This window comes from Vanacampus margaritifer, chromosome 1, assembly GCF_051991255.1.
Source record: "Vanacampus margaritifer isolate UIUO_Vmar chromosome 1, RoL_Vmar_1.0, whole genome shotgun sequence".
Lineage (NCBI taxonomy): Eukaryota > Metazoa > Chordata > Actinopteri > Syngnathiformes > Syngnathidae > Vanacampus > Vanacampus margaritifer.
In genome coordinates this window covers 49339732-49350721 of record NC_135432.1, presented here as the reverse complement: position 1 = coordinate 49350721, position 10990 = coordinate 49339732, and the positions used below count along the sequence as shown (strand labels likewise).

The window sequence follows — 10990 nt, the reverse complement described above, 5'->3', positions numbered from 1 at the left end:
ACAATCTTCACTGCTGTGACGTCATCCTGCAATAGTGAAACAAAATTCATATTATTCTGTCTGTTGTGTGTGTGTGCATATGTGTTTGTCTGTGCATGTGTATAAAGTAGTATTTTACAAATTTCATTCAGACCTACACTACACAAAAGTGTTTGAAAGAGCAGTTATAACGTATATATATAATACATACTGTTTAATGCATTATTTTAAAGAGTTGAAGGGACTTTGACCTACACTACAATATAGCCTTAATCTTGTTGGAATTTATTGCTATATTAATATAAATTTAAGTTAATAATCTGACTCCAATTTGTGACCTTACCAAACTATCACTCATCCAACAATAGCATGCTCGTTCTGCAATAGAAAGGTATCAGGAAGCCGGCATTTTCACACACGAGTGGATTTATTCCTAACATTCAAATCTAATACAAACAGCTGGGGTCCCGGGTCCCTATCAATACAATTCTGTACGCCTCTGTCTCAAGCAGCAGACGTAGTCTCATCCGAGTTGCCCCAGTGAATAGTTATACTACACAATATGCAAATCACACAAGACAAAGACATCCTAACATAATTCTATTGGCTATGCGTTACTGCAGTTTTAACTTTAGCTCTCTATGATTGGACGTCCTTTCTTCGCCAAGTTGTTTTCGGGCTGCTTCTGGCTGGAATCTCCCCCAGACTTCTGGCCTTCGGTCTTATCTCGTCCTTGAAGCTGGCTCCTGTTTACTCTGAAGCACTGCATTCTTGTACATCCTTACTCAAACCCTTATTTCCTTTATTCCCATCTTTATATATTCCCTCATTTCCCCTCATGACCTCAGACTACTGAGGTCATCACTCACATAACTTATTTTATTATTAAAGACGAGCTAAAAAACACTAGCCATTAAGCTAAAAATCTATTAAACACGAGCTAAAAAAACACTAAACAATCAAAAATGAATAAACATCAATAAAGATTTCACTCTTATAAAAAATCTATAAAAAACTTCACTTCTAATAAAAAAATACTACAAAACTTTCACTTCTAATAAAAATCTATAAAAAACTTTCACTTCTAATAAAAAATTAATACAAAACTTTCACTTCTAATAAAAAATTAATATAAAACTTTCACTCTCTCTCATGGCCGCAGGTCCCTGAGACCACCTTCACATACTTACATCCCGGACTCCCGGAGGGCGACAGCTGTTTCCTGGGGGTCCATCTGGGGGATCATCATATACTGACCACCCGGGGGAAGTGGCCCCAACGTGCGTTCGATTGTCCTAACAGTTAATGACCTAATACATGGAATACAGCAACAGCCGCATAACACCATAATAGCGGAAAACATCGCGATAGACATCAATACTGATGCAATCAAGCTTTTATATTTGCCAAAGACGTTTAACCAGTCAGAGTACCAACTGGTGTCCACGCCTGAATGCTCTTTCATTTTATTACTTAGCGTGCGCAGACCCTCCAATGCCTTAGTCAGGCGACCATCAGGAGATGTATTGTTGGGAATCAGAGTACAACACTGGTCCCCAAAAATACCACACACTCCTCCTCTTTCAGCTAACACCATATCTAAGCTCATTCTATTTTGGAATGCCATAAGGGACGTGGCTGCTAATTGCTCGTGCACTGCCTGAAATGCCGAGGTGGTAAAGTTCGCCAATCGTTGGACATTGTAGTGGACATAATTTATTCGGTCCACATTTTTGTTTACTGTAATGAACAGGAAAATGCTCTCAAATCCTGCTGCAACTTGATCCGCCAATTTATATTCATCAGGGACCCCTCTCGGAACTCCAATTGCATCGATATACGTGGGGTCTCCTGCACTCAACCATTCTTGCATGTCCCTTTTCTTTCTCCCAAGGACGGGGATTTTTCCCCACTGTCTAACGCCTTCCCAATTTATTCTGGCCATGTCTAATGCTGTCACACTAATTGGCATGATCAGCGTTACTAGGGCGCACTTACCTGAGGCATTGGGGGGAAGCCTATCATACAACACTTTCGTCCCACACCACAGCCACACGTCAGCCCGAGCGAGTGGGATTCCTGCTGGCAAAGACACATTTTCATTACACCATGACTCCTGGATGTTTCCAATCCCAGAGCCACTCCCATGTAACTTTCACCCAAGTGTTCACCTGTGTCTGTTGTTTACACTTCAGATTTAACAGTAGTTGTTGTGTCTGTGTCAGCGTCTTACCACCATCTTGCTCTGCTTCATACCATACCGTTCCATTACAGGAATGATACACCATCACTCGTTCTCCTTTCGTTCCATCACTTCTGTCATCCCGCCCCATATGTTCAAACGCTAACATAGTCCACACAAAGCACAAGCCTGCAAACAAAATAGTCAATAAAGTTAAACATTTGCATCGTCGTCGTTTTTGTTCAGACACTTCCGAGTCCGATTTTGATCCAATTCTCGCCATCCTCACATTCCCTCTCTTGACCTGCCCGTCCGGGCAGTCAATCTTTAAGCTCACCATTGGCAGGCACAAAGTCTGGGGCCGGGCGCAACTGTGAGTAATGGTACCACTTTTGTCCTTTAGTTTCAATTCTCATAATCGCTTGCACCTCATTTGGGAGGCCGTTCAGCATCGCCGTCCTGAACATCATCTCAGCTTCAGGGTAGCTGCCTGGGTGTTTACCTGTGGTCTCAATCCACAGCTCCAATGCCTGAGCATAATGTTGCTCTTTGTCGTACATCAAATTTCTGTATTTTTAACGCTGGTTTCTTATTATAGCAGTGTAAATCATTTAAAAACAACATCATCTTAACTCAGAACTATTCATGTCCGGCCGGGCCATGAACAGTCTGAGAAGAGATTTATACTTATACCTTAAATAAACACCGCAGCTTGTCTCATGAAAAAATGTCACCCAGGTGTGTCAATGTTCCTTCCACACCTAAATGGCATATTACATGGGCTCTAGAAATTATACTTTTCAATCGTTTCTGAAATGGAACATACTTACCGTATTTCTGCTATAAGGGTCGTCTTTTGTCATCTTTGTAGAACTTATTTTTCCTCCAAGTCAAATCCTCCCCATTCGCTGCCTGTAAATTCCTCACACCAAACTTCATTCTCACATCAGACTTCCTTTTCAACCATACACAGACAGACCAGTCATTCCCCCATCTGATAAAGATCAATTTTGATCATTTCAGACCTGAATGTGAAAACTGCAGCCGCTTCCAAATTGCTGCTTCAAAGAGGAAAAACAGACACCTTGTGTCCTGTAGATTAAAAAACAACCAAATTGTGACAATTTGGCCAACACCAGAACTATAAAAAGATCTCCAGCTGAGCTAGCCATGAGCCATAAAAACAAAAGCCTTTGAGGCAAGAGTTTGTAATGTAAATTTGAATCCTGTAGATTAGAAAAACAACCAACTTAAGCAGATGTAAATTAAGATACTGCAGCGGAGGACTTTTAGGGTCAGGAAGAGATAAGAAAAAGATTTAAAATAACCCCATTAATCTATTGCAGGTCACGAATCTTCCAAATATCTGCCATCTCAACTAATAAAAGAAATGAGTTATAATCAGAAAAACAAAACAAAATCCCTACTTTACACCAACCAACAAGTATTCTTAAAATGCTAACTAACCTCACCTCTTCTACAGAGTAGTGGGGGCTTTGTAAAAACACAGCAGGGAACTTTGCCTTTGTGCATTCCCCGTGGAATCCAAAGATCAGTGCTGTTGAGCTTAATCAAAATTAAAAATTTAACCAGCAAATTCGCCGTAAGTGTTCCATATCTGAGTGAGTCCACTCTGAGAAGCCAAAATTATAAAAGAGAAATGGGAAAAAATAGAAGGCCAAATTCAACAAGCATCAAACAACGGAAAATATAGTATTTAAAGATTAGACTAAATTTTATACTACCCTAATTCACATAAGCTGTTCTCAATTTCCGAAACTGCGTTGCTATAGATCACATTTCCTTTCTGACATAGTACAGAGTGCAAATGTCCACAAACAGAATACAACATACGACCTCAGGCACCAAACTCAGATGATTCCAGAACTTTGAGTCCACAACTGTAGTTCATATTCCTTCCTGTCCTTGTCGATAGCAGTTTATGCAGGGCAAAGTTCAAAGCGGGCACTGGGCTTTGTGTACTGGAGTTCTCAGGAAAAGTTCATCATGGCAGAATCGATAATAATCCTGTCTGCTCAAAAAGTTGCTGGACATTATGCTCAAACAATGCATAAGAGTCATTGAACAGTCACAGGACGAGCGGATTTACAGTGTACCATCCTTTTTGCAGTCCGTGTGGTCACTTCCCCCCCGAAAGTGACCATTGTTCAGTTCGCCGTCCACTCTGAACATCAAGCATAGCAGGAGAATGCTGTTCATTCCATTTCCAGCACTTTTTGGTTGAGTCACCCAAGTGAAACACCTTTCAGTCAAAGATTGAACCTGCCTGAAACATTTATACACTCGGAACAGACAGAGGGAGATGAGATCATAGCAAGAGAACACTGCTTGTTGTCATTCAATTTCCAAGACAAAATAAAATAAAAAATTCCCCCAAAATATTTTGTTTTTCAAACCCCTAATTTATTCATTTTGTGGTTTTATTTGAATTTGATCACTACACTATAGCAAGTAGTAGTACTATATTTACGCATATGTCTACCATAGACATCTTCATTACGTGTTACCTCAAATTTAGGAAACATGTGACAGCTGTCAGTCACCCTGGCCACTTGGATGGAAGTACTTTCCAGACTTCTAGAATGGGACTCAGATAAAGACAAAGGTTAAATCATTTTCACACCTATGAATAAGTTATCAGAGATGCAGGGGTTTAATTTAATTTTAACAGACAACAGTACAAATCACCACCTTCTTAAAACAGCAGCTCACGGCCCCCATCCTCACAGACCTTTAGTCCCTAATCAAGCGTGGGGGGAAGAGCTTTAAAAATTGTCACAGACAAAGGCAGAATTCTCCCCTACTTTCAAAATATGCAGATTTCCTGCTTACCATTCTTTTTCACCCTTTTTTGAGGACAAAGAATTCTGGAGGGAAAAAATTACTTTCCACCCATCTTTTCTTTCTTTCCTACACTTAAAAATCACTGTCTCAAACAAACTTACACTTCCATTCACTTAACTTCTGCACTTTCCTCATCTCCACAAAGGCAGTGAGGAGAAACAGACCAAACGGCCATTTTGATTTCTAAAATCTCGCTAGAACATCACACAACACACCTTTCCCATTGTCAGAGTCACACAAACAGTCACAAACTCCCTGCAGGCACACAAACAAGGAAAAAAAATCACACAATCCACACATGCTCCAAACATTTCACCAACTGGGCTCAACAAACACTCACACACAACCTCCTCAACTTAATTCAGTGTCGTCTCAGTTGTTGAACCACAGACGAACACAAACCACTCCGAAGTGCGCACTCATTTGTAAAATACACCATTTATTCGTCTAATAATAACTTCACCACGTACTTATAGCTCAAAGGTCGACTTATTCGCGCACAATCCATCGCAACGTTACGGCTGCGACACAGACACGTCGCGCACAATTTAAAACAAACAACGAAAAAAACGCGTGGCCACAACACACCATGGAGCTTAACAAACAAACAAACGCGTACACTCAACATTTCATTTCTAAGCCAAGAGCGCTCGCTTGGTTCAAATTTTCCCCGCGGGTCATCTTTCACAGTCAACACTTCATCCAATTTATGTTCCAATTTCTTAACAGATGCGGCTGCCCGCAGCTAACTCATCCTTAGCCTTAAAAACAGATTCGCACAGTAGCATCTTACCAAAAACTCCTCTCCTGCGCAAAACTTGTACGCTGGCAGAGCCGCTAGCTTAGCATCAGTTTCCTCATTCTCAAAATCACAATCATCTGCGCAACTTTCACAGAGCTATCCAACGCTAACATTCTAGCACAAATCAACATTTGGCTCACGACCCCACACGTCTAACTTTTCTTCCATTCGAAGAAACTTATAGAAGTGTTTTTCACGGAGGTAATCAGCGTCTGGCGCTGTTTACACAATCAAGTTCCACAAACACACCACATTTTACAACGGTGAGAACCAACCACTATCACAATTCGTGCGCATTCATACATTTAAAAGAGTTTCATACTTACGTTGACGCTGTGGTGGAAATGCGTCCAGCATCATGACCTCACTGTTCGCTTAGCGACCAATTCTGACTCTCGACCGGAAGTCTATACAAACCTCCTTAGTTACGGTCAATTTTTTCGTCCATAATATGTAGTAATTAGTCGTTTTTAATATTTATAAAGTCAGTGACGTCTCACTTATGATACTACGATATAACAGATCAAAACTATTCTCATTAATCCCCCCAGAAAAATATTTTTCTTTTTTTTTTTTCCAGACAAACACAAACAAGACGAAAACGAAACAGATATTAAATACCTTTTGCGCGACTTCAACAAATATATCCTGGATCTTCACGGCGGCTTCTAACACACAGCCCTCGAACGTAAAAAATTCACGGACGGCTAATATCACACCACGCACCGTCAATAAACGGGCGTTTAACACAGCAGACGTCTTGTGTGTTCAACACAGACCGCTGATAGCACACCACACACAACAGCACTCACTTAAGTGTGATCAACACTTAGCGGCTAATAACACACCTACAATCAACCCAAAAGCCAATCCCCTGTGGTACTCAACCTCTTTCTTTTCCTCTCTTATCGCTGCCAGCGCAGTCGCAATAGTCGCCAATTGGTGAATGCCCCGTCTATCATTCTCTACATCTTCAACTTCTTTTCTGAGTTTATGACGCTTTCGCCATCCAACTCGGCTCTGTTCCTCCTCCATATCTTGAATATTTGCCAACATTCTGCTCTCCTTTTCCTGTAACTGCCACGCTAACTTCGACATATCCCATGTTCCAGGTTCTCCGCGAAACAATTCATCCTTCTTTAATTTCCGAAACAACTTCTGACACCGTTCTCTTTCCTTCTTAATTCTCTTACTTTCTATTCCACTAATCAACTGTGATTCCATCCTACCGTAATGACCATTAATCTCCGACCAGACTCCAGGGGACCCGAGACCCTCATCACACTTTCTCTTCTCTGCCATCCTTAAATCCACTCGCACGTGTCCTAATCACTTCTCTTGCAGTTTAATTTTAGTTTTTACATTCACACCGCTTCCACACTGATACGTAAATCCCAGATTTTAAACCGTATCGATACGTAAATCCCAGATTTTACACCGTATCTAACCACGAATAGTTGCGACCTATTCTAGTAGGTAAATCCCAGATTTTATACCCTACTAATGTCCACACTTTATACGTAAATCCCAGATTTTAAACCGTATCAAACCACGAACAGTTCCAAACTTATTCGAGTAGGTAAATCCCAGATTTTATACCCTACTAACACGTCCCACATTCCTTCCTCTCATAATTTAGCGTTGCCAATGTGCAGAATTTAAACAAAAGGAATCTGCTCACCTTGTTTGAGTATGGGCCCAAGAGGAAAGCCGATCGGACGTGTGGCTTTTTCAGGTCGTCACCTGGTGTGGACTTGGATCCCAGATCCTCGAGTCCCAGACTCTTGTGGTTTTCACGAAGTCCCAGACTTCTTTTTTACCTCTCTTGCATCACGTCGGGGTCACCATAAATTGTTGGAATTTATTGCTATATTAATATAAATTTAAGTTAATAATCTGACTCCAATTTGTGACCTTACCAAACTATCACTCATCCAACAATAGCATGCTCGTTCTGCAATAGAAAGGTATCAGGAAGCCGGCATTTTCACACACGAGTGGATTTATTCCTAACATTCAAATCTAATACAAACAGCTGGGGTCCCGGGTCCCTATCAATACAATTCTGTACGCCTCTGTCTCAAGCAGCAGACGTAGTCTCATCCGAGTTGCCCCAGTGAATAGTTATACTACACAATATGCAAATCACACAAGACAAAGACATCCTAACATAATTCTATTGGCTATGTGTTACTGCAGTTTTAACTTTAGCTCTCTATGATTGGACGTCCTTTCTTCGCCAAGTTGTTTTCGGGCTGCTTCTGGCTGGAATCTCCCCCAGACTTCTGGCCTTCGGTCTTATCTCGTCCTTGAAGCTGGCTCCTGTTTACTCTGAAGCACTGCATTCTTGTACATCCTTACTCAAACCCTTATTTCCTTTATTCCCATCTTTATATATTCCCTCAATCTTCATCTTGGTCTCGGGTGATCCCAAATCTCTTAGAAGCTGCGCCGTGACAGGTAGGAGAGTACTAATTCATAGCTGGAAACTACTTTGTGAACCACACAAGAGTTAAGAAGGTACAATATTTATCAGTGCCACACTTTTTAAATGTAATGCACAAATATTGAAATAAATTATGTCTTGCTAACTGGACTTATGCATCATATCTGGCTAGTCACAAAAACACATTTTATGATGATTTTCAGTAGCCGTGAAAAAAATGTCTCAACAACATCACTTAGTAAAATGTAATGATTTTTTTTTATTATTTCAATGGAATTCCACAATTCAGTAGTTCAGTTCAATATGTCAAGTATCACCATTCAAAAGTTAGGTTAGAAGCCCATCATTAGTGTTTTCATAAAGAGATGGGACACACCGCAGTCCGTTGAGAAGGTAACCTTGTCAGCAAACTGAATTCTCGCAGTATTTGTTCACAAATACTATGAGAATCCATCTTGTACTGCTCCCGCTGATCTGTTCGCAACCGACCTTTATGCAGCTGTGACAAAACCAGGAATCGCCGACGCCGCTGGACACAAACAAACCCAGCATAGATGAATGGATGCTGCAATTAATTCTGTTCTCGTAGAATTACTCACCGTTTCCTTGTTGAATGTTGAACAGCGAGAGGCGCTTTATGCATTTTTAACTGGTAAAGATGTTCCGCACCAGATCCTCCTCCAAAATATTAATGTGTGGCAAATTGTTCTCAATCGTGTGTATTGATTTCTCTCATGTTCTCCTGCTCCTTTTCAGACCATTAGTTTACAACATGCATACTGTCAATGTCTATGTTGAGGAATTGTATATTAGTAGATGCCCATCCCCAGGTATTGGGGGTTACCACATTTTTACAAAATTTTACAATGAGATTCCTTTTCTCCCATGCTGTAGCTCATTTAAAGAACCTTTATCAGATTTGGTTTACCCGCATACTTCCCTGCAGAATTCCTGCAAATATTTTTTTGTTTTTTTGGACTTTTAAGTGCTCCTTGAAGACCACCAATTGCCCTCCACCACACATAAACACACCACACACACATCCTATGACACTCCTCCCATTGTTGTCAACGCGCCGGTGTAGGTTACACTCCAGTAGGTTTGAATGAGATAAGTGTATATGGTTTTGATATTCCTGTTCTGTTCTCTTCCAAAAAAGTACTTCTCTTCAACCTCTGCACCGTCTGATCCCAGAAGGACATTAACAATATGGCTGTTCATTTAGGGACTCCTCATTTCCTGACACTTACTAGGACCTGCTTGGAATCTTAACAAGGAGCAACGACAGCAGTAAGAGAATAAGACTGACAAAAGGACACCAGAGTGAGAAGAACAATGTATACTAATTGAAATAATGTCACTGAAGCTGATGGAATGTAAAAGGGCCAAACCCATTTGCTGACAGATCATACACTTGGCCAACACTAAATAAGTCTGGATGGAGATTTATTTTTTTTCTTTTTATTTTTTTACTTACCAGCTCTTTTACAGTATTTTTGTCTATGTTGTTGGGACATGTCCATGTTTGATGTGATTGCCTGTCATGGGTCTCAAACGCAACCTATGTGTGTGCCATTCTGGGTGTGTCGGGTTTGCAAGTATTCTACAAAAAAAGGGTTTCCAGTATTAAAAAAAAAAAAGTACAAATGAGCCAATATTCCCGATCTTATTAATTAAACTCTGGGAAAATCACTAGGCAAAGTGTCTGGTGAACAAAAAAGTTCCTGTCAAGCCCTGATCGGGAAGTCGGTCCATCTCTGGCATAGTATGTGTGTCTGATCTGATCAAATCACATCAAGGTCATATTGTTGTTGAGCTTTTTGTTAACATCTGTTGCAGTTGCGCTTCAAAATGAAATGCATGTGATGGTGATAAAGAAAAAACAAGGAAGCAGGGATTTCTGAATAGTTGCTCCAAAGAATACAAACATTTTCAGTCCTGAATTTATTTACATAGAAGCATTCAGGTCTTTAGAATTGTTTGAATAAAGTACTACAACAGCCGAGTAGTTCAAGAATAAAAAAAATCGTATTCAGAATTAAACCTGAAAAGTAAAAAGTAATGTCGGACATGACATTATAGAGAAGCTGGAAATGAATAAGACGATATAATCATTTTCAATTTGGACAGAATGACACGGCATTGCTATTCCTCACCACTCTCATCCTAGGAGGTATGCTGCTCTTGGCAGTAAGTGTTAACCTCTGACACTCATCACTTGGGAACTGACACTTTCCTTTTTGAGGCAGCACATTTGAGCAGGTGACCCTTTCAATCATACACTCATTCTGGCGCAACTGGCCCACAGCTCTGAATTATGTAGACTGAAGCGACAGAGAGAGACAAAGTGGGGTGGAGGGAATGTGACTGGGCTGAACCTTCAAACCTGCATGGCTCATTATGCCTGAAAACCTTGTTAAATAAACATCAGACAGAGAGATGGTGTGAGTTATTCAGTAAAATCAGCCATGCGTTATTCTTCTTGCTTTCTAGTATATTACTCTAAATGCCCATGTATACAGGTGGTGTTCAGAGGCACAAAACTGAAATTACCACTCCAAATTCTTTCGCTGTTTAGATGACTGAACTATTTTATTTATTCACCAATTTAGAGCTATTCAAAGAACTAGACAAAAATATGTTGATATTTGATATATCAAATGTCGGGATTTACGTGGAAAAGAAGAACTAGTAAAGTTTTCCTTGTAAAATTTAC

At 40.4% G+C, this 10990-nt stretch overlaps 1 long non-coding RNA gene across 1 annotated transcript; it reads right to left on the bottom strand.

Annotated features, from left to right (window-relative positions):
• Window positions 1–387: 387 nt before the first annotated feature.
• On the bottom strand, window positions 388–8224 carry LOC144056207 (uncharacterized). Its single transcript, XR_013295025.1, has 2 exons — window positions 2992–8224; window positions 388–2350 (listed from the first exon to the last, which is right to left on the bottom strand). It is a non-coding gene; the product is annotated as an uncharacterized LOC144056207 (long non-coding RNA).
• Window positions 8225–10990: the final 2766 nt, after the last annotated feature.